This window comes from Marmota monax, unplaced genomic scaffold, assembly GCF_021218885.2.
Source record: "Marmota monax isolate L192 unplaced genomic scaffold, Marmota_monax_Labrador192_F-V1.1 WCK01_AAM20220418_F8-fsc00004, whole genome shotgun sequence".
Taxonomy (NCBI): Eukaryota; Metazoa; Chordata; class Mammalia; order Rodentia; family Sciuridae; genus Marmota; species Marmota monax.
The window spans coordinates 3,664,158-3,689,891 of NW_026692881.1; the positions used below are offsets into that span (position 1 = coordinate 3,664,158).

Sequence of the window (25,734 nt, forward strand, 5' to 3'; positions counted from 1 at the left end):
TGGTGAAAGTGGCAGAGGAAAGCTGCTCATAGAAGCAGGGAGAGAGCAGGGCAAGGGGGGGGGGTGATGATAAATCTTTCCAGTGTACATCCCTAGTGACCTACTTCATCCATCTAGGTCCCACCTGCCAGTAGCTAGCAATGGAATAATCCAGGAAAAGTATTAACCCACTGATAAGGTCAGAGCCCTTATGATCCAATTATTGCCTAAAAGCCTCACCTCTCAACCGTGCTGCTTTGAGGACCATGCTTTCCACATAGGAGCTTTGGGGAGACATTCCAGATCCAAATCATAATAAGGGGTGTGTCCAAGAGTTCAGTCTGGTGTTTGTTTTTCTAATGATTTTACTTAATCCAAAAAGAAATTGTAGAATATCTATATCCTGTCTTTCTCAATATTTTAAACACACACATTATCACTCAAGAAATTCAATCTACATGTTTAGATATTAAAAATGATGGGTTATTTTTAAAATATAAAAATATATTACTAATATAAATAAAATATAAATAAATAAAATCTGAGTTTTAGAAACCAAGCATCTACCCCTTTTTCCTCGCGTTTCTCCTTTGAGTGTCACAGATCTGGAGACATGGAAGAAATGAATACTTTTCAAGATATTCTTCTTAAATTTTATTTATTGTAATTGAGCTGTTTGGGCCAGCAGGATTTCAAAGAGCACCTGATAAGGGCAGCTCCAGTGTTTCAACTGTTGGCCAGATCAAGAGAAGGAGGAGTCTCAAGGGCTGGTCCAGCCCTCTAGGACAGAAGGACAGGAAGATGGCCTCAGTGATGGAAGCCCTAAAGAGAAGGATAATCTGGTTCCTGGTAAAAGGATCTCAGATGAATATCACCATAGGACAGCTTTGAATCTTAGCACTGTGTATGGTATTTTCCCTCAGTCCCAGTCAGATCCAGTGTTCTTGTGAGGTAGGCATGGCGCTGTGTTTCAGGAATGCCCCAGAGCATATAGGAAGCAGTATGGACTTGGAAACACAAAATGTTGGAGGAACTCTGTCAGGCCCGGTGCTGAGACCACTAATAACTTTTCAGTCTGGAGGAGCTGACAGGTTTGACTAAGGTCAAGGAGCAAGTAAGTGTTAGTCCAGGGGTTCGTCCTGGGATCACGCAGACTTGGCATCACTGGTTGGGCAGAACAACAACCTGTCAGGGGGCAGAGAGGCAAGGTCAACAGAGAAGGGTGGTTCTCGGAGTTGGGGCGGAGCCTGGAGAGAGGGCGGGGGCGAGGTGGGCCGAGCTGGAGTCAGGAGGGGGGGGCGGACCTAAAGGCGGGGCCTTGCCGCGTGAGTCTCGCGCCTGCGCACGGGCGTCCCTGGGAGGGCCTGCGCGCGCGCCTTGAGCGGGCCCTGGAGGGCGGAGTCCAGGCGGGCGCCGGCCAAGGGAGGGGGCGCGGTGGCTCTGGAGTCCGGCGCTCCCTGAGGCCGTGGACGCGATGCTGGCTGTGTCCTGTCGTGTTCCCGGGCCGACCGGAATGTGACGGCGGCCTTCGGTCTTGGGCCCGCAGGTCGCTGGGCGACCCGCAACCGGGCCACGGCCGAGAGGAGGCTGTGCGACCTCCGCACGGTGAGAGCTGGGGTAAGGGCCGGAGCGGGTGCTGGCGCCGGGGTCGCGGCGAGTGCCCCGGGTAGCCCGTAATGGGGGCGCGGTCCAGGGCGGGGCGGAGGCTTGGGCGTCGGGGGAGAAGCAGAGGCCCTAGAGAGGCAGCCTTCCAAGGCGGCCCAGCGAGCGCCCTTCGAGCCGCCTGAGGTGGGCGGGTGTGGAGCCAGGAGGCCGGACCCCCTTGCCCCTCCGGCTGTGACAGGCGCAGGGGGTCGGGGGCCGTGGGCCACTGGCACTGGCCACAGCGGCGGCCCTCTTTTGCTCAGGGGAAATCTGGGCGAGGCTGAGATGCCCAGTGATTTCAGAGCCGGGATGCTCGTGAGGGTTGATAGGGAAAAGTACCGAGGTGCTCTGAATGAGTGGATTTTTTTTTTTTTTTAAATTACTGGGCCAAAACAAAGACCCCCCTAAAAATACATCCTGAATAAAACTTTGGTGGATCACACCGTTGCTGTGAGTTCAGATGCTGTTGCTTTCTCTTCTTTAGACGTCTGCTATTTTTATCCATTTGTATAATGCACCGTGTTTCTTGATACAGTAAGAGGAGGAATTACTCCATTGATGTGGTCGTTTGTGGCTAAGCTTAAGTTTGAATTTCAATAATTGCAAATTCATCTTTGTAGGCTATCCAGCCAATTAGACTTGCTGTTCCTAACTAGGCCTTAGCAGTGTGGAAATTACTGATGCACGGACTTTTTGTAGTCTGAGATTGATATGTAGGTTTTCACTCTTAAAGGAGAGAGAACATGAACTTTAGCCTTTTCAAAGTAGCTGTTTTCTCCTGAACATCAAACTATTATGGAACCTATTCATTTGGCCAGAGGTGTTTTAAAACATCATTTTCAAAAGAGACTTTAATTTAAGGAGACTTTAGTTTACCGAAATCTAAGATACTCTCCTTCTGCAAAAGATAGATAGGTACAAAACATATCTTATAGGCTGTAATCAGACTTATAGTCTGTAATATATGATAAGTATGTAAACATTGCTAAATGTTTTGCTCGAAGTCAGTTTTCTTTTCAGACTTTATTGTTTGCTTTGCTATTTTCTGATTTGGTTGTTTTCTTTAGTGTTCTCAGCGACATTGACCTCAAATAATCTTTGGGTTAAAAATACAACTTTCTTCAACTTTTTAGCCACAATTAATAATGTCTTATTTCAGTGTTATATTACTATCCCATAGTAATATAATGCTAGAAGCCATCTTGAGAGCAGGAATTCATTAATTTTTTATTCTACCTTTCTACAGGTAGAATTTTTTGCTTGTTGCCTTAACTCAATGCTTTTTATTTTATGGAGAAAGATGAGGACTTTGATTTCGGGTTTAGAAGCCCATTGATGACATTTCATAATCTATTTGAATAAATTGAGGCTTTCATAATTTCTGGTGTTTGTCTACATTTTAGTTTCTCTTCTACCATGATGCCTGCCCTTTCCATTTAAGACTATTTGTAGCTCTCAAAAGATGACATCTTCCTTTGTGGTTTTACACTGTTCCCTCTGTTGAAAATTTTTCTCTTCCTAGTAAACAACTTGCCATTCACAACCTTACTAAAATAACACCTGAGTCTTCTCTGGAAGTCTTATCCCTTTTGTCTTCTCTGATCCAGTAAGATACAATACATTATGCAGATAGCATTTGCCAATTGGTAGTTAATGATTTGTTTATATGTCTCTCTTAACCAGGCTTTTGAGTTTCTTTTTAAGTTTGCAACTTAAGCACATAATGTTTTGTGGCACAGGTATCAAAACTATTAGCTGTATGTGTTCTGGAGGAATGGCTTCAGGCTTAAATACAGCTTTAAAATAGGCAGAATATGTTAGACTGTATTTTTCAGTATCAGAAAATTTAGAAAAGATGAATGTACAAGGTGCTTTTAAAAACCCAAGAACAAAGTGAAAATCATTGCTGATTAGGAATGAAATCCTAGTTCTGACAGATAAAAACAGTCCATTTTATGATGCAGGAATAAGAAGGGCATGACCAATAAGGATTGTTGCTTTACTAGTCCTAGAACTTTATTTTGAGTGCAGTAGTTTGCTTAGGGGTCACATGGGTAGACAGGGCCAGAGCTCAGATGACTGTCCAAGTGTTTTGATCATCTTTGTATTTCACCTTTGCCTCTAGTCTCCTAATTCTAAACTTTAGTAATTGTTTTACCATCTGAGTAACGGTAATGAGAGACTTTGGTGTGTTTGGGAAAGGGGTCCGTTACTTTAACAGGTATTGAACTTGAAAGAATTTACAGATTATTTGGTTCGATTTGAAAATTTTACTATTAAATAATTAAAGCCTGAAAAGACAGGTAACATGCCTGAGATTGCATAGTGTCATCTCTGTCTCACATCTTCTGACCTCATGTTTGTATATTTTCCACTGCTTCCTGGTGGAGGTATAGAAAAATGAGGAAGTCAACAAATTTTCACAGAGTGCAAATCTGTGTCATTTTCTTCTTAAATTCTTAGCTGCCACTCCTGGGGCTTTAGAGCCCTGAAATGGTTGAGAAACATAATAATTCATCTGGGAACATAAGGGAAACTGAACCTTCACCATTCTGTTTGGCCAGATAGTTTTAATTTTGGTGTTTGAGGTCCTCTCTCCAGATGCTTTGTAATAAGTGGCCTTTGATCACCAGATGGAGATCCCCAGTTAAATTTTGATGGTAAAAGAGATTTTAATATAATGAGGTTATAGTTGGCTAATATTAGCATGGCTAAAATTGCATGTATGGTTTGTCTTTATGTGAGAAGAGCTAATCCATTTACTCCTGTGTGATAGGTTTTTAGGGTAAAAAATTGTTTATTGTTGTTTCATGCCTCTGAAAAGTCAGTTTTGAAGTGTGTATTTAGTTTGATGGGCCTGATCAATTCCAATAGGCTTTTTATTGGAACAACATAATGTTAAAGAATTTTTAAAAAAATCAGAATAAGCTTTTAATTTTTGGTCATACCTATTTGGTTTTATACTGTAATCAAATCATAAATATAATGTTTAACACTTTCATACTTATTTTCTTTTTGCTATAGTTTTTATACCTTTAGATTATTATACAGTATTACAGTGAGTTGAATTACTTATTTTTTAGTAGCTCGACATCTAGGTTGCTTATTTTGTAAGTGCATTTAATATAGTTCATCATTGTACTTCTTTCCTTTAGGTTAAAGGCCAAGGAGAGGGATTTCAAGGTCAGATGGTTTGAAGGTTTTATCAATTTCAAAAAAGATTGCCAGATTTACTTTAGATAGGTATTGCTATACACTGCCTCTAGCAGAATTTAGCTGACCAATTCTATCATACATTTTTATAATCTTTTGTTTTTAAAAATGGGTATTAAAGTACTTGCCGTCTAACATCACAGGCCATAGTAGAAAAGCAAATGCAGTGTTTTTCTAGTTCTGTTTTCTCCTTTCTATGAATTGTTTGTCTTTCAGTTATAAATTTACTGAAATCCTATCATCATTTTCAGTAGCACTGACACCATAAGTATTTAATCTTTTGAAAAGTGTTTCTGATCTGCTTTATTTTTGTTATTTTTAGTATTGAAGAGTTTGTAGTATTTTTTAGTATTACTAGAATTACTGACTTTTTAAAAAAGTTTTGTGATTTTTGTGTTTTAATTGTGAAGTCTTAGAATGAAATTATTCTGCTACCTGATGCATACTTTTATTAAGTTTCTAGAGTTTGTTTTGTTATATGGGTATGTATTTAGTAGATTACGTATGCAATTGGGATTGAATTTTATTCATGTGGATTTTACATTATAGAAAACCACATTCTTATTAATTTCCATTTTTTTCTTCCTGAGTTTGAACAGGGAGACAAAGTAAAAGAACCTAGTTTTTTTTTTTTTTTTAAATACATGAATATTTTCTTTCTTTCTTTTTTTTTTTTTTTGGATTCTTGCTTTTTAAAAATAAATTATCATGAAAACAATATATTGGTTAATTGAAGGTTTTGTTGATTCAGGATTAATTGGAACGTTGTTTCTAACTGGGCTCTTGTTGTTAATTATTCTGAAATACATGGAAGCTAAACTTTGGTTATCTGCTGTCTTTGGGAAGTGATGCATTCTAGATAGATGAGATAGTCCAGGACATTAGTTAGAAGATATACTGTGCAAGGATTTGGCATGCAGTTTCTTACTTAGTCCTCATAGCAACTCTGAAAGATAGGTCTTTTAGTATTCTCCTTTTGTGCAGGAGAAAACTTATAGACGCAGAGTGATCTGTTAAAGGTAACATGGCTAGGAAGGAGTGGACAGCCAGTTTGCTTTCACTAGGCACTGTTTTTTTTTTTTTATATGTGTACATATTTAGTAGATTTAAAGATGAATTATTTGCTGTGCTAAGAATTTGGACTTGGGCATTTGAAAGATACTAGATGTTTCAAAGCAAGGAGATGATATGACATGTTATTTCTTTTTGAGAGATGACTGATGTGACACTGCTCTCAGCCATTCAATTTGGGAGGGACTCCTGTCCCATATCTTCATTCTGAATGTGGGAATGGGGGATGCAAGACATGGTATTTTTAGCTAAGGAATACTGAGTATCTCAGGGACCACAATCTCTTTTGGTGTCTGGTATTGAAAAGCCCAGGTGATAACTCATATTTTAGCAGATATGTTTTTTATTCCTCACCATTCAACCTTTCTTTAAAGTGGAAATATAAATATGTCTACACACACACACACACACACACACACACTCACTCTTTGAATTCTCCCACCTCCCCTTCCCTCCACACTAATATAGCAAAATCTTTTTTTTTTTGATGACTAGGCCACTGGTATATACACCAGGGACAACAAAGAGAGGCAGACACCAGAAGGTTCTCTAAGTTGTTGTTATCATGTTAATGATATTTGGTTGCAGCCTGAGTGCTTTGGGGAAATTTGAGAGCTTTCTCTGACCATTATGTCTTGGCAGCCAGTTTTAGGATTGGGAGTTACAATTTTCTCAGAAGACCATAGCTTAGAAAAGCAGGAACTATTCATAACAGCTATTAAGTGTGTAGAATGAGCTTAATGTTGTTTTGGTCAGAGTTGGTAGGCAAGTTTACAGGAAACGTCTAAATGATGTTTCTTTTCAAGGAAAGCAGGGATGACCATCTTCTCCCTCTCTTCTCTGTAGTTTTTCCCCATAGTAGAGATGTGTCAACCCTTGTTTATTATTGGCACTAGCTGGGGTTGTAGATCTGGCTATTATTGGACAATTCTTGTAGTCATTGTTTCTCTAAGGGCTGGAGAACTTTACACTGAAAATTCCTTCAATCCATACTTTTATAATAGATCCTGACTGGATTTTCCTTTCTTCATTCATCCTTCCATTCCAGATGGATGAGCATTTGTTAGGAATAGTACAGTGAACAAATTATCTGCTTTTGTGGAGCTTACATTCTAATTAATGATACATAAAATAAATAAATACATATGTGGTGTCTCAAATTTTATAGTTCATGGAGAAAAATAAAGCAGAATAAGGTGAAAAGAGCATTTTGGGGGGGAATTGTCAATTTATACAAGATGGTTAGGAAAGGTATTTGAGTAGAGATCTTGAAATGAGAGCAATCTGTGCAGATATGAGGGAGGTTGTAGGGGAGAAACATTTGATAAAGGTGGAACAGAAGTGTAAATATCCTGAGTCACAGTATGCTTGTTATGTTCAAGGAGTGACATGTACATCAATGGTGGTTTTGAGGGAAATGATTGGTAGAAGATGGAGTCTGAGAGGTGAGTTGGGTAGAGTAAGGTCAGATCATATATGGCAATGTAGGCCAGTGGGACTTTGGCTTTTCCTTTGAAGATGGGAAGTCACTGGAGAGTCTTGACTTGTTTTAAATGGTCTTCTCTGCTGCCATATAGAGTTATGTCATGGGCAGGGCATAATGAGATTATTTAGCACGCTCAAACAGTAATCCTGGGTGGGTGATGATATTGATTTTAGTCATGATTGGGAAAAGCATTCCCACTCTATATACATTTTGAATGCAGAGCCAACAATTTGATGATGGATTAGATGTGGCCTCTGGGGTTTGGCCTGAAAAACTGGAAGAATAAAGTTAATATTTACTGAGATGAGAAAGACTGCAGAAGAAGCAGATTTTAGGGGGAAATAATGAGTCCAGTTTTGAACATGCCAAGTTAGCAGTCTAAGTGGAGATATTGTATAGACAGCCGGATATACATTAGTCTGCAGTTCAGGGCAGAAGTCTGGACTGGAAACATAAATTTCTGGTGATTGGCAGATGGCACTTCAGTGTCATGAAAACTAAGTAAGATAGTTTAGGGAGTGTGTCAGGAGAAGTCCAAAAACTTCCCTTGAAAACCTATACTGTTTACAGAGAGAGGCTGAGACACTAGCAAAGGAGAATAAGAAGTACAGTATGAAGGAGGAGAATTAAGAGTAAGTTGTATCCATGAAGTCAAGTGAACTGTGTTAAGAAAGAAGGAATGATCAGCTTTATTAGATACATTGATATGGTAATCTGTCAATATGGTAGTTTTATGAAATCCTTTTTTTTAAAATAGAAATTAAAATCCTTAAAAAAACTTTTATTTGAAGTTTGTATGAACTGCTTTTCAGGGGAAATTTTTATAGCTACTTTTCACCACCCCCTTCTTTTTTTTTCTATTATACTTGACCACAATTTTACTGTAATTGCTTATGATTGAGTTGATATATGATGTAAATTCAGAAAATGGTGAAAGCACATATTAGTTGCAGCACTTTATGTGCCTCTTTCTGTGGTTCATTTTTGAGTAAATAGTAGTCTACATTTTGGGCTATAGCATCTTTGCAATTGTTTCTTAATCCTCTTCTTTCATCTCTTTCCACATTTTCTTCCCCTAGCCTCAGATCTGTGGCTAGACTTCTAAAAGATAGATCTTGTCAGGTTCTATTATTGCTGAAAAAGTTCCTGTTGTCTACAGAAGTTAGTTCCCCCCCCCTTTTTTTTTTTGCCTCTTATCCACCTATTCCTACAAGCATTCTGCTTTAGGGAATATGGATTGCTTTTTCAGGGATTCTAATGTGTATCTGATTTTTTTTATCAGTGTTTTTTATTGTAGGACTATGGGATAAAGGTTAAATTCCTTATCAGTGTATAGAAAGTCCGCCATGAGCTGCCTTGCTGTCATCTTTTGCTATGGTTTCATGAAGATGAGAAACTGTGCATGTCTTGTTTTGCACATATAATGCTTTTTTTTTTTTCCTAGAATTTACTCATCATCTTAGTTATCTCATTAAATCAGTTTATCTTTTTTGTGTTTCCTCTTCTAGCAAAGCTTGTGGGCATTTTTTTTGTCCTGGCTCTTTTACCCATTCCTCCTTATATTCTCTGTTTGTGTTCCTGTGACATTTTCCATATTTACTATATTTTAGTTTGCTTTCATGGCTGGATTTCCTTACCCCTGTAAATTTTTGTTGAATGAATGATTGAGTCAAGCAAATAGTTACTTAGTGTTGACCCAGTTTTGATTGACCCATTTGATTGGGTATTTACATCCTTCAATTTGTACAGGATATACACATGAGCAATCAAATAACATTCTTACAGACAGAGTCATACCACAAAGAATCTTAGGAAATTTATTGAATATTTATTCTCATTAGCAAATAATAAGATTTGTTGATTATTTATTATATTTCCCAAGTCTTTATTTTTGTCTGGATTTTTCCTCACCAGTATTTTTTTCCCCTGACATTTCTATTTGTATGTTGTCCTTAGCTACCCTCCACACAAAACAGCATGTCTTAAAACTCATTCCTGGGCTGGGGATGTGGCTCAAGCGGTAGCGCGCTTGCCTGGCATGCGTGCGGCCCGGGTTCGACCCTCAGCACCACATACAAACAAAGATGTTGTGTCTGCCGAAAACTAAAAAATAAAAATAATTTAAAAAAAAAAAAAAAAAAAAAAAAAAAAAAAAAAACTCATTCCTTAAGCTTGATCCCACTCCTAACTTCTCCACAGTGTTTTCTCTACCTCTACTTGTGAGTTACTCAGGTTTCTCTGAAATCTTTGTCTCACTTCTATATTTCGTCAATTCATAAGTTCTTTTATAATTCAACAGACCCTTTTTTGGCTGTTTCCCATGTTCCTGACTTGTTAGTATTAGCAATGAGAGGCTGAATAAGAGAAGATCACAGTCTGTAAAATGATTATGATACAGTGTAATGGGCGTAGTAATACAGTAATAGTGGAATATCTGGGTCAGTATTAATAGATAAGAAGAAATCCAAAGTTCTTATATACCACTCAACACCACACTTCTGACAATGAATCTCCTATAGTTTATCTTATGTCTGACACTGTCTACCTGAAGTAGCATCAGATCCTGTAGGACAAAGGCTGAGTCCTATAAGACTCCCACAACTTCAGATGCCAGTGGCAAACTCCAGATTATGACCTGTACTGATGACTGACTGGCTATAAATCAGGGTTCATACAACTCTCTCCTTGGGTTCAATTAATTTGCTATAGCATTTCATAGAACTCTGGGAACCACTTAGGTTTGCTGATTTATTATAAAGACTACTGCAAAGGATTTAATTGAATAGTTGGATGAAAGAGATGAATAGGGCAAGGTATGTGGGAAGGGGCACTGAGTTTTATACCCTATTTGTGTGTGTTACTTTTCAGGCACCTCCACATGTTCAGCAATCCAGATGCTCTCTGAACCCTGTCCTTTGGGTTTTTATAGAGGCATCATAATGTGGCTCTGATTGATTACATCAGTGGTCACAGTGATTTGTTTTACCTTCATCTCTTCTTCCCTCCCTGAAGGTTGGGGGTAGGGCTGAAACTCTCAACCCTTCCTTGGTCATTTTGTTGACCAGTCCCTATCTTGAAGCCATCAGATTGGTAGCTAGGATACCTAGCTACCAATCATTTCATTATCATACAGAAGACACTTATCACTCTGGAGATTCCAAGGATTTTAGGAGCTCTCTGCCTAGAATTGGGTAGAAACCAAATGTATATTTCTTTTATCACTATATCATAGATATCTTGGAATGAAAGTTCTTGCTTTCATATATCCCTTTAATTTTATTTTGGCTACCACCATTCTCTTTCTGGTCTTCATTATTATGTTTAGGTCATTTAAAGGCCTCCTAATAGCTTCTCCTGCCTTAACTCCTTATCATTTCAATTCATCCTATACCTTGTTCTCAGAATAGTTGTCTTAAAAAAGAAAAAAAAGCTGTATGTCTTTACTCTCTCTATTCAGAGAATAAATTCCAAAAATAAAATAAAATCTGGAATTCAGAGTCTTTAACTTAGACTTCTAATTTCTGTGTTCTGCTACATGATTGTCCATCCAATAAAATTCTTCTCAATTTCAAACATATTTTACACTCTTCCTTTTTTTCTTGATTGTTTGAGTCATCCTCCCTACCCCAACAATGTTTTACTCATATTTTCTCTACTTATTTACTGAAATTGTATCTGCCCTTTGACATAGTTCCTAATTGTTAAGTCCACTATGAACCTTCTATGTGATCATGCCTATGGTTGGTTTGTTTTCTTGCAGTATTGGTGATTGAACCCAGGGGCACTTTACTACATGAACCCTTTTAATTTTTTAAAAATTTGAGTTAGAGTCTTTCTGAGTTCCTAAAAATCTTGCTAAAGTTGCGGAACCTACCTTAAACCTTCACTCATCCTGCCTCAGCCTCCTGTCTCCAGGAGTATAGATGTGTGGTGTCATGAACAGCTCATCCCTATGTTTTAAACACCTTTTATTCATTTTCCTTCCAAGATATCATTCATTCCTGTTTCTCTTTTGTACTTGTTCTTTCTCAGCTTTCTTTACTGAGAAAGAACAAGTACAAAATTTATGCATTTACCTCATTTTTTGTGTCTTGGTAAATGATGGTGCCAGTAATTCAGCTACCCAAACTATAAACCTGGGAGTCATCCTAATTTGTGTTCTCTATTTTCCATTATTTTTTAAGTCTTACTGATGTTCTGTTCACTCTTCATTCTCTTAGAATAAATCTAATATTCTGAGTAGACTATCATAAAACACCCCTTTACACTAATTCTTTTGCCTGATCCTCATTATTCTGTATAAATGCTTATTGGTTGTAGTCGTTGTAGTCGTGTTAGGAATGCCAAAGGCAAAATAGTTTTGGGTCAATCACCTTAAGGTAGTACTTTAACCATATACTAATCCTTCTGTGTTCTAGATTCTCACCTGTATGGTAGTTTGGAAAATCTATTTGTGCACTTTGTATTATAGTGTTTTGAAGTACAGAGTAGAATGCCTGTATCTGTTTGGTTTATATTAATCTTCCCACTGGAGGGGGTGGAAAAGAAAGAAAAAAGGATTTAGAGAGAAGTCTCAAGGCGGGTAAAGGATACCTTGAACCAAGAGAACAGTGTGTGTGTTTTGGTAAGGAGTTCTGAAAGGGCATCAGATGGTCAGCGGTCCTTTAGTGTTTGGTGTGGTTGAAAGGCAGGTTTGTTGGGTAGTGGTGGTGGTGAGTGGCTAAAAAGGAGACCCCAAACCAGATTTCAAAGGCTATTGTAATCTTATTTGCCCTCACTAGCTCTGTTTGGGCAGAGGATGTGTTTCTTCAAGTTTTGATTTCCTTAAATCTACAAAATAAAAATTAAAAAAAATCAGTATATAGGATTGTGAGATTTAAATGAGGTAATAGATGAACACGACACACAACTACTCAGTAAATATCAGCGGCTGCTATTAGTTGTGGTATAAGGCATTTATACCTTGGGAAGCCACACAGTGATTTTAAGTGTAACAGTGATATGATCAGACTTATAATTTTGAATATTTGGGGAAAAGTTTAAAGAATGGATCAAAGGGAATTAAGGTGGCTTGGGCTGGAATACTGGTTAGAGATGATAAAGATTCTTAATCAAGAAATGAGACAGTGTTGAAGAGGGCAGGATGGGTTTGAGAATTTTTGCATATTGTCAGGTGCTGTCAGGTGCATTGTAACCCAGAAGTTGGGGAAATCGAGAGGGAGCTGGGAGAATTAACATCAAGGATATAAACAGAGTACCCAGCTGAGTAAGAAACATTGTACTTTGTATTCTCCTGTTCATGATTGGAGAGGGCTAAAGAGGATGGTTAGAGGCTCCGAGCTCACTGTTGTACAAGGACTTGTAGTTGAACTTGGCTGACTGTCTTTCTCTAGATGGGGTTGAAACTTAGGACAGCTCTAGATAATGAGTCCAGAGTAGTAACTTTGGGTAGTACTGAGGAATTCCAAGTGTCAGGAAGCTCTCTTGAGTGAGGAGAGACATGGCATGAAACACCAGTGACATTATTCTTAAGAGCAAAGGCAGGCAAAGTGGTGACATTGTGTACAATCCTTTTGAGGCTAAGAGGCTAAATCCTGAAGGTGGGTAAAGAGTGGAGGTATATGAACAAAGCCACAAAGATGAACAGTTCTTTGCACTTGCCAAAAGGTGGCAGTGTCAGCTCAGGCTAGCGGGTTTTGGAGAAGCAAGTTTGTGGTTGGGTCTTTATATTTCAAGCAGTACCTATGCAGAAAAAGTTTCTTAGACAATTTGCACAAGAAGATTTTTCCAATGTGCATTTAAATCTTAAGAGCTGAAGATGTTAAAAAAGAGCCTAATTTTGGAAAGAACTCTTGATAGAACAGCAATTAGTCTTTATCCGTAGACTGCCAGCTGTTTCTGTTTTTACTATAGTTAACCAAGTGACTCTATGGAGAGTTGTGTTTGCAAGAGAGCAGAAGAGCAGAGTCCTACCTGCCATACTTGCAAACATGCTTTGATGCACCCTGTGTGGTTCTGGTTCCTAACATGGAATCTCAGGTGCTTTTTGATCACTTCATGTGGGAAAATTTCCAAATTTCATATTATGATGTTGTGCTCTTGAAGCTTTTTTTTTTTTTTTTAAACTGTAGTGACTGTCAGTAGAAATATATTTTATACAGTGCACACACAAAGTAGACATATAACTGAAACAAGTGTTATTGAAACATTTACCCTCACTATATATTATGCCTTGAGATATTTTCTATTTTATTCCTATTGTAGCAAGAATACGCCCCATTATTAAGTAGGACAAGATTGCTTTAGAATATGCAAAATTAATTTTAAGGAACCAATAGATAGATTAATGCTTTACTGGAGGTGCATGTGATAAAAAGATTTTCTCCCAATCTGTAGGCTCTCTCCTCACGTTATTTATTGATTGTTTCTTTTGTGGAGAAGAATCTTTTAAATTTGAATCCATCCCATTTATTGATTCTTGATTTTACTTCTTGCACTTTAGGAGTCTTGTTAAGGAAGTCAGATCCTAGGCTGACATGGTGAAGATTTGGGCCTATTTTTTAGTTCGGTTAGGCGCAGGGTCTCTGTTCTAGTGCCTAAGACTTTGATCCTCTTTGAGTTGGCTTTTGTGCAGGGTGAGAGATAGAGGTTTAATTTCATCTTGCTACATATGGATTTCCAGTTTTGCTAGACCATTTGTTGAATAGGCTATCTTTTCTCCAGTGAATGTTCAGTGGTAGAGCACTTGCCTGGCTTGAGTGAGGCTCTGGATTTGATACCAGCACTGCAAACAGACACACACACACACAAACACACACACACACACAGTCTCTCTCTCTCTCTCTCTTTCTCTCTTTCTCTCTCTCTCTCTTACTGTTTGCAGTTCTGGGGGCTGTAATTTTAAGATGAGGGCACCACCAGCAGGTTTGCTCTCTGGTGAGGGCTCTTTTCTTCAGAGACCTTTAACTGTACTCACATGGTAGATGGGGAAAAATCAGTTCCCTTGGGCCTCTTTTATAAAGGCACTTATCATTCATGAAGGTTTTGCCTTATGACCCAATCACCTCCTAAACATCTCACCTTTTGATAATAATTGCATTGGGGTTTCAACAATCAAATTTTGTGGAGCCATAAACAGACTGCAACATATGAGTACTGTTTAAGGTTTTATATTTAAAAAAATTTAATTTTAGTTCATTTTTTTATAGTGCTGGGGATCAGATTCAGGGCCTCATGCATACTAGGCAAGCACTCTACCACAGAGCTGCATCCCTAGCCTATTAAAGGTTTTAAAAAACCATTCCAGGCAAGTGTCTTACTCTGTCTCTAAGGTCCAAGGAATATGACCTACCTAGTTCATTTGGTCTGACAAATGAGACCATTGTCACACACAAATGGAATTGTTTCACATGAGAAGATGGAGTCTGTACAATAAAGTTCACCATTTTATAGTCTAATTGTTTATCAACTCATTTATTTATAAAATTTGTGTTTGTTCCTTAACTTCCTTTTAATGATCAGGGCTGACTGGCTTTCAATTGGGAAGCTCTACCTCTAATGTTTTTTCCTCAGTCTGTTTTTAAAAACATCTGCCTATACCATCCAGTTATACTTCTAGTGTTTTTATGTCATCTATTTAGAACATTATTTTTTATTTTCCTCGGTTGATTTTTTAGTCACCTCTAACATCTTGAGGTGGTGACAGTATTTTTTAAGGCTTAATGTATAAGAAACTTTAACAGTTTTTTTTTTTTTTTTGGTGGTAGTTGATTGGTTTGCTTTCCCTATTCCATTTTCTTGTATTTAGCTATGTTCATATGAAGAGTTATTTTAGTTTTTTAAATTTATTTTAAATTTTTATTTTTTAGTGGTAGTTGGACCCAATACCTTTATTTTATTTATTTATTTTTATGTGGTGCGAACCCAGCGCCCTACCTACTGCTGAGTCACAACCCCAGCCCTGAAGAGTTATTTTAAACAATAATACTCATTACTTATCAGTGCTTTTTCCCTCTTATTGTGGAGTTTTTAGGAAAACCACAACTTATGTATTGTTTATTTCCAATTCTTTAGGGGACTCTGGTAATATCATTTTTTTCCATTCTATTTTTGCATGCTTTGTTTGGTGGGTACATTTTTTGGTTTATTAAGTTAAACTCAGCATTTTCTTTAGGTTTCTGTCCCTTCACTAACCTGCCTTTCCTTAAACGCTTAGCTTCCCTGAAGTGTCGATTTCTTCAGGAAATTGATTCTTCTTAGGGTTTTCTTTTTTTTTTTTTTTAATTGAAACAAGCTCTACATTTGCTTTGAGTAATTCTTAAATGTTTTCTCTGTAATATACAACTTTTACTTTTTCAGATGAAACAAGTTTTCTAATTTTGTGCTCCACAAATAAATTCTTGAATATTTTACACTATTAAATTTGATTAGTCTCTCCCATAGTCATTGCAAAACTAAACCAAACTTACATTTTATTGTTCTGCACCTAACTTTAGTTGATTTGATATTTAATAAATTGAGAAGATTCTCAGTGGCAGTACTCTTGGGATTAATTTCTTTTAACTAGTTTGAGGGGTTTTACTAATTAAAAATGTTAAAGTGTGGGTGTCCTAGTTGCTATTAAGAATTGTATGAGTCAGTATCTAAAATACTTTAACCACACAGGGAGTTAGCATTTAGAGATCATAATAATACTGAGCCTAAGATTTGTGTCATACTCCATTTCTCTTGTAATTTAGTATTTTTTTCAATAATGTTTTATGCCAAAAGTTTTAAGTTTCTTCTCAGAAAAATGGAAATTTGGTACCGTAGATATGAGTGGAAATTGAGATTAAGATTAGAATAAATTATTAACCAAGAAGGAAGCTTTCACAGAGAGATTGTTTTCTTTATTAGGGTTAATAACCCAATGTGATTTCTGGAGAGGTGGGAAAAAAATCAGTATCATGAATTAGTGCTTGTTTTACTTAGGTAAACAGAAACTGATAAACAGGAGTCTATAAGCCAGTTCTGTAGGATCTCAGATATTATTTGAAATATATTGCCAATTGTGTTAGGCTTTTTTTTGTGTGTATGTATGTGTGTGCATACATGTGGATATAGTAGCTTTAAAGTAAAAATTAATAAAATTCTCAGCAAGAAGATATTAAGAGGTATTCTTCACTTTACATTTGTAAAACACCAGTATGTGCCAGGATATGTCCTAGGGCTTGAGTGAGGAAATAGTTGGAAGAAAGTCCCATAAACTGTTCTCAAGGACATTAGTGTACAGTAGAGGGAACAAAATTCTTGAGGGATCTGTGGAGTATTTCTTGGCATGTTGAAATGAAACAGGAGCCTACAACCTAGAGTGGTGGGCTTGACTTCTGCAAAAGTGGCTTGATGCTATGCAGAATGTGAGAATAATGAAGGATTATGCATTCCGGGTACTAGAGATAGTATAGGAGTCCCACAACTCCTCAACAAGTCAGATGTAAGCCTTTATAAGTAATTAGTGGAATAATCTTAGGCTGATGATTAGCTAGAATATCGCTTGAAAATTTCCTGGCCTCTTTTTCACCCATTGGACTTGGTATTTACTGTATGTCCTCATACCTTCTTTTTATAACATTAATTATATTTTCATGTGTGTTTTAATGTCTAATCTCTGCAGGACCATTAATAATGTGAGTACAAGGTTCTTGTCTATATTTTATACAGTGACTGGCCCAGTGTTTACTAAATACTTAGTAAACAAATAAATGGTGTTATGGGTAACTTTATATTGGTGTTATGGAGAGCATATAGTAATAATTTTGTTGGAGAAGAGAATGTGGTTTAATGCATGTTTTTAGGTATTGGTTCTTTCCTTCTATTTTCAACATAGGTTTTCTTCCCTTTCTCATTAATTGGAATTTAGCCCTTTAGATTTCATCAAGGACACACTTCTTGAGTTTTGTTTCCCCTGTATCCAATGATTTGTAGGACATATAAATAACCACAAGATAGGGAAGCTGGGCACAGCAGCTGTAATTCCAGTTATTCAGGAGGATGAGGTAAGAGGATTGCAACTTCAAGGTCAGCCTGAGCAACTTAGTGAGATGTGTCTCAAAATAAGATTCAAAAAGGGGTTGAGGATATAGCTCTGTGGTAGAGCTATATCCTAGTATGTGTAAGACCCTGGGTCCCGTCACTGATACTTAAAAAAAATTATTACTACAAAATGGGATATTTTGTCTGAGGTTAGGTTCTACACCTAGCATGGAGGTTAAAAACCATGTATAGTCAAAACTATCCTTGACAATTCAGCTAGTAATCTAAGTTTAACTTGGTCAGTTTTTCTTTCAGCTTTCATTGAGTGCCAGTTTGTATAGTTGCTCAAATAATGTTATCTTACTTTTGATAGTGTACTTATGCTATGACAGGCCTATACAGAGTTACTGAGAGAAGATTCAGATCTTCCCTCATATATTCGCTTTGTTATTTATTTATTTATTTAAGTTGTAGATGGACACAAAACCTTTGTTTTATCTATTTATTTTTATGTGGTGCTGAGGATCGAACCCAGTGCCTCACACGTGCTAGGTAAGTGCTCTACCACTGAGCTACAACCCCAGCTCCTTGTAATTTAATCTTACTGAATGAAAGGTGAGGAGAATCACTTACATCATTAATGTTTCCCTTTGAAGAGTAATCTTACTTTGTCTAAATTAAAATACACATGTGATGTGATTGCTTCTTCCATCTCCATCTGCTACCCTTACGTCTACTCTATTCAGGGACAAACACTTATTTACTTATAAATAATTTAACTTCTGAAAGGCTGTTCATAAGTATTTTTGTAAATAATTGCTAATATCCTCCTTTGGTGGAAGACGTTGCTGAAACTTTTATTTTGGTTGTTTTATTCATGATATAAAAGCTTATGAATCGAAAATGAATAGAGTCGCTTCTGTATGTGGACCTGTGAACCCTGGAATTTGTGGTCTCCTATGGTTCTGGGACCCTGATTTGCTTTGCTTATTTTGTACTTCAGAAGAACCCCTGTAACCTTTTTCCACTCTTACTCATTCAAGGCTATGGAAACATCTAACTTTCAATACAGGTAGAAACCTCCTCCCCCCATATAAAATAGACTACATTTTTAAATGGACTAATAATACTTTATATAATTGTAGGATTGGTGGGGAACCTGATTTATCTGCTCCTGGGATACCTGCAACACTGAAGGGCCCAGGACAGAATGAATTTTCCTTCTTTTCTCGAAATTCTGTAAGAATGGGGGACTGTAGACAAGCTGTTCTTTGAGCTGGAAATAAATATCTAATCAGTTTTTCAGTGAAATAACTGAGTCATTAGTGATGCTGAGACAGTTACTGTAATGATTTTGAGGTACATTCCAAATCATCAGAAAAAGAGTATATTTGATGCTAGTATAGTTTCGGCACCATGTGTATATTGAATTCTAAATATTAGTATTTGATTATAAGCACGATTTGTTCCCTAATCTTGCCTGGTTGACTTATATGTTTAAACATTTGTTGTGAAGTAATAGTTGAGATTAATATTAAAATATGAGTTTTGTAATTTAGTATTTTAACTTTTAAATGTTGTTCTTGTAAAGCTTATATAGGGTGTAGTAGTGCATGCCTGTGAGCTAGGAGTATCACAAGTTCAAGACCAGCCTCAGCAATTTAGCAAGACCCTTAGCAACTTAGTGAGATTCTGTCTCTAAAAAATAAAAAGGACTGGGGATGTAGCTTAATGGTAAAGCACCCCTAGGTTCAAACCCCAGTACCAAAATCAAAAAACAAACAAAAAAACAAACAAAAAAACTGCGGGTGTTAAGCCCTGTGGCAAGCTGACATAAAACTGGAAATCCATCACATGGTGACTTGTCTAGGTATATGGCATTGTGACCTGGCCACTTTGAGGGGAACGTTTTGTTGTTCTTAAATACTAACTTTTAAAATTTTCTACTGTGATACACTACAAAATAATCAGTGACACAGCCTTTGTATCATCTTTGAGCTTTCTCTATTCTTCAATTGGGGTCTGTCTCTCAGGGGTCAAGGATACCCATTGACCTTGATATACTTGTTGGTAGTGTTTTCACCAAATATCCCTTGGTACATGTCTAAACAGTGCATCTTAAAAGCAATGACTGGGAACTCTTATGTGTCCTCAGTTACAGATGAGAAAACAGATTTAATGAGAGACCAAATAACTTGTTTTAAGCCATAGTACCAGGAAGGTGGTGAGTATGAGATTCCAAACCTGAGCAACCACACAACTCCTTTAGCCCTTAAACCCTTTTTCTTTACCACCTCCAAAGTTAGAGACAGAAGGGGAGAGGGAGGGAGCAGGGAGGGAGGGAGAGAGAGAGAGAGATGAAAATGAATGCTAAGAGGAAGAAGATAATGTAGAATGTGTTAGTAGTGTATTGCTTCTTCTGATGAAAGCATTCTTAGTAGGAACTTACTTTTTAAAATGAAAATTATATACGGACTCTGAAAATCATAATGAATAGAAAAAAGCAGTATGGATTAACCTCTAGTGTATCTGTCACTTAGCTTTTAACAGTTATCAGCTTTGTCACTCAAATCTCCTTATTTTTGAAGGAGTTTTTGATATTTAATGGAGTACATAAGGAAAATTCTAACAATTTTTATTTTTTTAAATATTTTACTTTTTAGTTGTAGTTGGACACAATACCTTTATTTTATTTATTTTTATATGGTGCAGAGGATCGAACTCGGGGTCTCGCATATGCTAGGCGAGCACTTTACTGCTGAGCTACAACCCTAGCACCTGTAATTTCCTATTTAATTGCTTTGGTATTTGTAGTTCTAAAATAAAACAGACTTCATTTTTAAAAAGTGGGAAAATTATACTTATTACTCTTCATTCCTCCCCAATCCTTGGTATGGTCCAGTTCCTATTACATATTCAATTTTTTTGAATTGTCTCAAAAAAAAGTCTTTATTATTGGCAATTTGTTCAAATTAGGATCCATATATGAAGTCCACACATTGTGTTTGTTTGGTTCTTTCTTTCTCTCTCTCTCTCTCTCTCTCTCTCTCTCTCTCTCTCTCTCTCTTTCTTTCTATCTATCTATCTATACTTGGAATTGAGCCCAGGGGCACTCTGATACTAAGCTACATCTCCAGTTCTTTTTGCTTTTTATTTTTATGAGACAGGGTCTTAGTAAATTGCTCAGGCATGCATTGAACTTGGGATCTTCCCGCTTCCACCTCCTGACTAGCTGGGATTACAGGTGTGTGCTATTGCACTAGGCTTATGTATTTCTTAAACTTTATAATATTCCTTTCTTATTTTTTTTGTTGAGGAAGATTTAGCTTTAGTCTTTTTATCTAATGGATTTGGCAGTAATTGATGATTGCTACTTGGATGTATTCACTAGGGTGTGCAAAATGTTGATATTTTTTATTTTGTGAGTCTATTTTCCTGCACTTACCAGTTGTGATTATTCTATAAAGAAAAATTTTCATCACCATTTTTCTTTTTTTAAATTTTTTTATGGTACTGATGATTGAATCTAGGTACTTGAACATACTAGACAAACTTCTACCACTGAGTCACATTCCCAGCCCCATCACCAACTATTTGATTACCTTGAAATACAATAAAGGCAGGATTGATGCTTAATTTTTATCACTTTGTAGGTTAAGTTGTCAGAATAATGAGATTTATTTTTAGTATTGATAAGATTATTATAAACAACGTGAAGATTTTTAATTTTTTAGAGAACCTTTTTTAGAGATATTGAGGTATAACTTACATACAGTACAGTGCATAATTCTTCAGTGATATACCTCCTGGTGAATTTTGTGCCATCCTGCTCAAGTTATGGATTCTTACCAACACCTCTATTCAACCCCTTTTGGCTAATTTCCTCCAGTGGAGTTAATCCCTGGCCCAGGAGTTTTTAACATGTGAATCCAGATCAGCAGCATTTGCTGCTGGGAACTTGTTAGAAATTCATTCTCTAAGGCCCTATCCTAGACATTGACTCAGAAACTGGGGATAAAACCAGTAATTTGTTTTGAGGAAGTCCTCCAGGGCTTCTGATATAGTGTTGAACCACTGCTCTATTCTAACCCTTGTTGTCATAATGAGATTCATATATCTTTACTTTGCCCTTACATAAATGGACCAAGTGAACATTTCTCACATTCCATTCTGTTTTCTGCAGATGCAGTGAATCTTATGTGATCTGCCGTCTCTTTCTCAGCAGTTTTAAGGCCTTTGCTTCAAATGAGGATATAGGAAAACAAAGAACTATATGTTTGTCCCTGGGTAGCCTCTGATCATGTACTGTATGCCTGCACCGTGGAGAGGGGTACCTTTCTCTTAAACACTAGGTTAAGGTCCATGGAGAAGACATTGCTCTTCTGATATGCTAATCCACATTTGGTTTTTAAACATCTTTAAAATTTTAGTTAATTGCTTCTTTTTATGGTGGCTACCTCTTTCTCGTATGCCGTGGCCACATCAAAACTATTCAAATGTCCTGTGTTTCTTTGGAGGTGCTTGTCTCTATTTGGTTTACCTAGTTGTCTTACTCTGATGGGCTCAAAAAGGTTATGATTTTGAAGGTTATCTGCCTTTTCCGGGTTGTTATGTAGGAATGATCTTCATTGCAACTTTCTTTCCACCCCCATGTGTTAAGTGAAAGTGGAAGCCCTATTTTGATATTAATAGAACCAAACTATATGTACTCTTTAAGTACTGTGTTCTTTTGTTCAAAAAACCCTGTTAATTTTCTCTGTGATGTTGTAAATATTATTTCTTTATTACCATGTTGTATTCTACTGGGCCAAAACAATAGAAAAATTAAACTATAATTCTTTTTCTTTTTTGTGGGTTTTATGGGGAGGTTGGATTTTATTGCTTTGCTAGCAAAGAAGAAACCACAGTGGATTCCTATCCCAGAGGCTGTGATTTTGCTCAAAAAGGGGAGCAGAGAGCTTGTAAAGAACTGATTTAAAGGCTACATATCAGATGTTCTGTCCAGGAGTTATAATTCACTTTTTAATTTTGGGGAGAGTCTTTTCTGAGCTCTTCTGGTGGCATCCCCAAAGTCTGAATTACTTTTTTCCTAAGGTGGGTGGGTAGTTAAGGACAGATGAGTCTGCCTAGGATGGGGAAGAAAGGTAGTCATGTGTCCTCTGAGGTTAGGGACTGGGGAGAGATTAAGGAGGAGTCAGGAGAGGAGAAAGAAACTTGTCCACTTAAAAAATAAGTTGCAGTGGCAGAGCAGCAAGGGCTATATTCAAAGTATAAAGTAGACCATTGTTACATTTCTCCACCGTCAATTTCTAAATTCCTTTTCTATGAAAAAATGGGCAATGACATCTCTTAGCTGCTTCCTGATAAAAGAGGGTGAAGTTGGGAGAAATAACCCAAAGTCCTATTTTCTTATCAGTTGGGGTGTGGACAGTTAAGGGTATTCAGCATCAGGGCGGTCCAGAGGTCCAAAGTGGCAGATGACAGGACAAGACATACGTAGGGGCAGGGATCATGCTAAGACAACAGTAAACAAAGCAAAGCATTACTTTTTTGTAAACAATTAGCACAAAGCAATTAGTATTTCAGCCTCAAAATCATATCAGTGAAATCAGATAGAGTTTATCAATATAGGCAGTTAAGAATATTTGTAGGTCTATGAGATCAGGTTCAAATTAACTCAGGACAAACTTGAGTTCTTTGTGATCATTATTATCAGGCACTCCCACACAAGAACTCTTCCTTTATAACCTTTAGCTTTACTTACTTTTGGTAGGGCTTACACAAGTAGACATCCTAAGTTGCATTAAAAACAAAAAAACAATTGTTTTTCCTTTTAAATATCCATGTAGGACTGTGCTTAGGCTGTGCTTTCCTGCCAGATGTTTAAGACCAAGTTGGTCAAAACTGACCTTGTTCCTAGCTACTATTAAGAGTCAGCTGAGATTCCTCAGAGTTCACTCTTGGGAACATGTGTGAAGCCTCTTGGCTCCCTTAGCTTTTCTCTACTAGTAGTGCCATCTGTCAGGGTGGGTCAGGATCGCTTACCATTATGTGGCTTATTATGGAAGCTGTAAGAGACATTTCCCTCTCTAGTGACCTTTATCTTTGCACTGGTTGTGCACTGTTTGGCTTTCTGATGAGCACTAGGGTCCTCTTGAGCTTTCTGATCGGCAGATTGGTGACTCACGGAGTTGCAAGACCCAGAGAGGGATCTTATTGTTTTCTAGGTCCTAGCTGATGTAAAAGGACAAGAGCCAAAATGTTGGCTGCTTTTTCCTTGTCCCTTTATTTACTTCCTTGACTTACGTCTCCAATTTTTTAGTTTTAAACATCCAGGAGACCAGTTTCACCAGTCTTAAACTGGGAGTAACAGATTATAATTTCAATATCTGTAATTTTACACCTTTCATTTAATTGGGGTCAGTATTAATACTGGAAGTCAGCATTATGTCTTATCTGTCTTGGCTTATTATCTTAAATTAATTCAGGTTGTTTTATTAGAAGTAATACCTCTGCAAAACAGTAACGGTTATAAAGTTTATAAGGAAAATACAAAATGAAATTAACAGGGCAAAAACATTCTGTTTGTGTAATAGCTAGACCCAAGCAAGAAAAATGATTTTTATAATCTTAAACCTGTACTTAGTTATGTATTATGCTTTGTTTCTTTTGAGATCACAGAGTAATCTTTACAATAAAAATCTATCTTTTGAAACACAATTTTAAGTGAGCTCAAGTCGAGCCTATTTTGTAGCCATTATCACATAGAGTAAGGCAAGAGGCAGAGCCTTATTGTAAGGCAGGACTCTTGGAAAAATAATACAGTACAACATTACATCTGAAACACAAATCAAACAAAGGCTAAGAGAGCTTTTAACTTTCTTTTTGTGGAAAAAAGTAACAAAATGGTTCCATGTTTTACAGTTTCACCTTTAAACAAATCAGACTTTCCTTATTACCTTCCAAAAATACATTTAAATTTCTAATCCAGTGCAAAGAGGAACACAACATTGTTTATATAACTTATTGACAATAGGTTATCTTTGGTTTTGGTACTTGGATTGAACTTAGGGGCATTCAACCACTAAGCCACATCCCCAGCCTTATTTTGTATTTTATTTAGAGATAGGGTCTCACTGAGTTGCTCAGCACCTCACCATTGCTGAGGCTGGCTTTGAACTCATGATTCTCCTGCCTCAGCCTCCTGAGTCGCTGGGTTTACAGGCGAGCACCACCATGCCCAGCAACAGCAGGTTACTTTTATCCAGCTATAAAACATCAAATGACATGAATAAGTACCTACAAAATTTGTCATTTCTGTATAAATCTGAAGGAAATTATCGCTACAGACAATTTTAGTTTGGAGAATACCACCTTGATAAAATGCTGTCCTTAAGCTTTACATTCAACTAAGCTTAACATACATACATATATTTATTTATTTGGAACTGGGAATCGAACTCAGGAGCACTCAGCCATTAAGTCACATCCCCCCAGCTCTATTTTGTATTTTATTCATAGACAGGGCCTCACTGAATTGCTCAGTGCCTCACTATTGCTGAATCTGGCTTTGAACACTCAATCCTCCTGTCTCAGCCTCCCCAACCACAGGGATTATAGGCATGTGCCACTGTGCCTGGCCCTAGGCTTAACTTTTGAAGTACAATTTAGAATCTATGGTGTAGGGTAAAAATAATCATAGGTCTGCATGGGTTAGCAGTAATAGCAAAAATCAAAAGATAGCCTTAAATCTCTTATACATTTAGGAAACAGTATTAATAATGACCAGAAATTGACTTAGTCAAAGCAAACAGATGTAAGTCAGGTCTTCAATGACACTGTGGCCCTTCTATGTCAGATATAATGAATAAAAGAATTGCACTTATTGGTTACCTTGTCAGTAAACTTAGATAAACTTTCATTTTATAAACTTTTATATCACACTTAGACAAGGCTCAGATAGATATAGTTCTCAGATGTACACATATATCTAGTTGCATATATTTAGGGTGTCACCTATATTGTTATAACCTCAAATAATAGTTGTTTATTTTTAACCAGTTACAAAGTAATCATTTAAAAGACTTTAAAACAGGTACAAATCCTAATTCCTTTTAGACTTAGTTTCCCCAAGTATGAAAGCCTAACAGATAAAAGAAAATTATATTGATAGATAAAAACAGATAAACATTTCAGACTTTTCTTCATATTAGTACATTAAAGTTCAAATAACTTTTACTGTGGTATTTATAGCCAATTTACTCACAGAACAAAACTTTTTGAGATTTACCTTACGCAAACCTTCTGCGACTTACTTAGACATCACAACT

General features: G+C 37.0%; 1 protein-coding gene across 10 annotated transcripts in view; it reads left to right on the plus strand.

Annotated features, from left to right (window-relative positions):
• The first annotated feature begins 1,372 nt into the window (after positions 1-1,372).
• The window catches only part of Ccser2 (coiled-coil serine rich protein 2), a 153,638-nt gene continuing 129,276 nt past the window's right edge, over positions 1,373-25,734 (plus strand). For 7 of the 10 annotated variants that reach the window (XM_046450156.2, XM_046450158.2, XM_046450157.2 and 4 more), the window contains exon 1: positions 1,375-1,584. The gene's annotated coding sequence lies outside the window, so the exon portion shown is untranslated. Of the gene's footprint in view, positions 1,585-25,734 lie in introns of all 10 variants that reach the window. The other 3 variants (XM_058581045.1, XM_058581042.1, XM_046450155.2) reach the window with 3 other exon arrangements.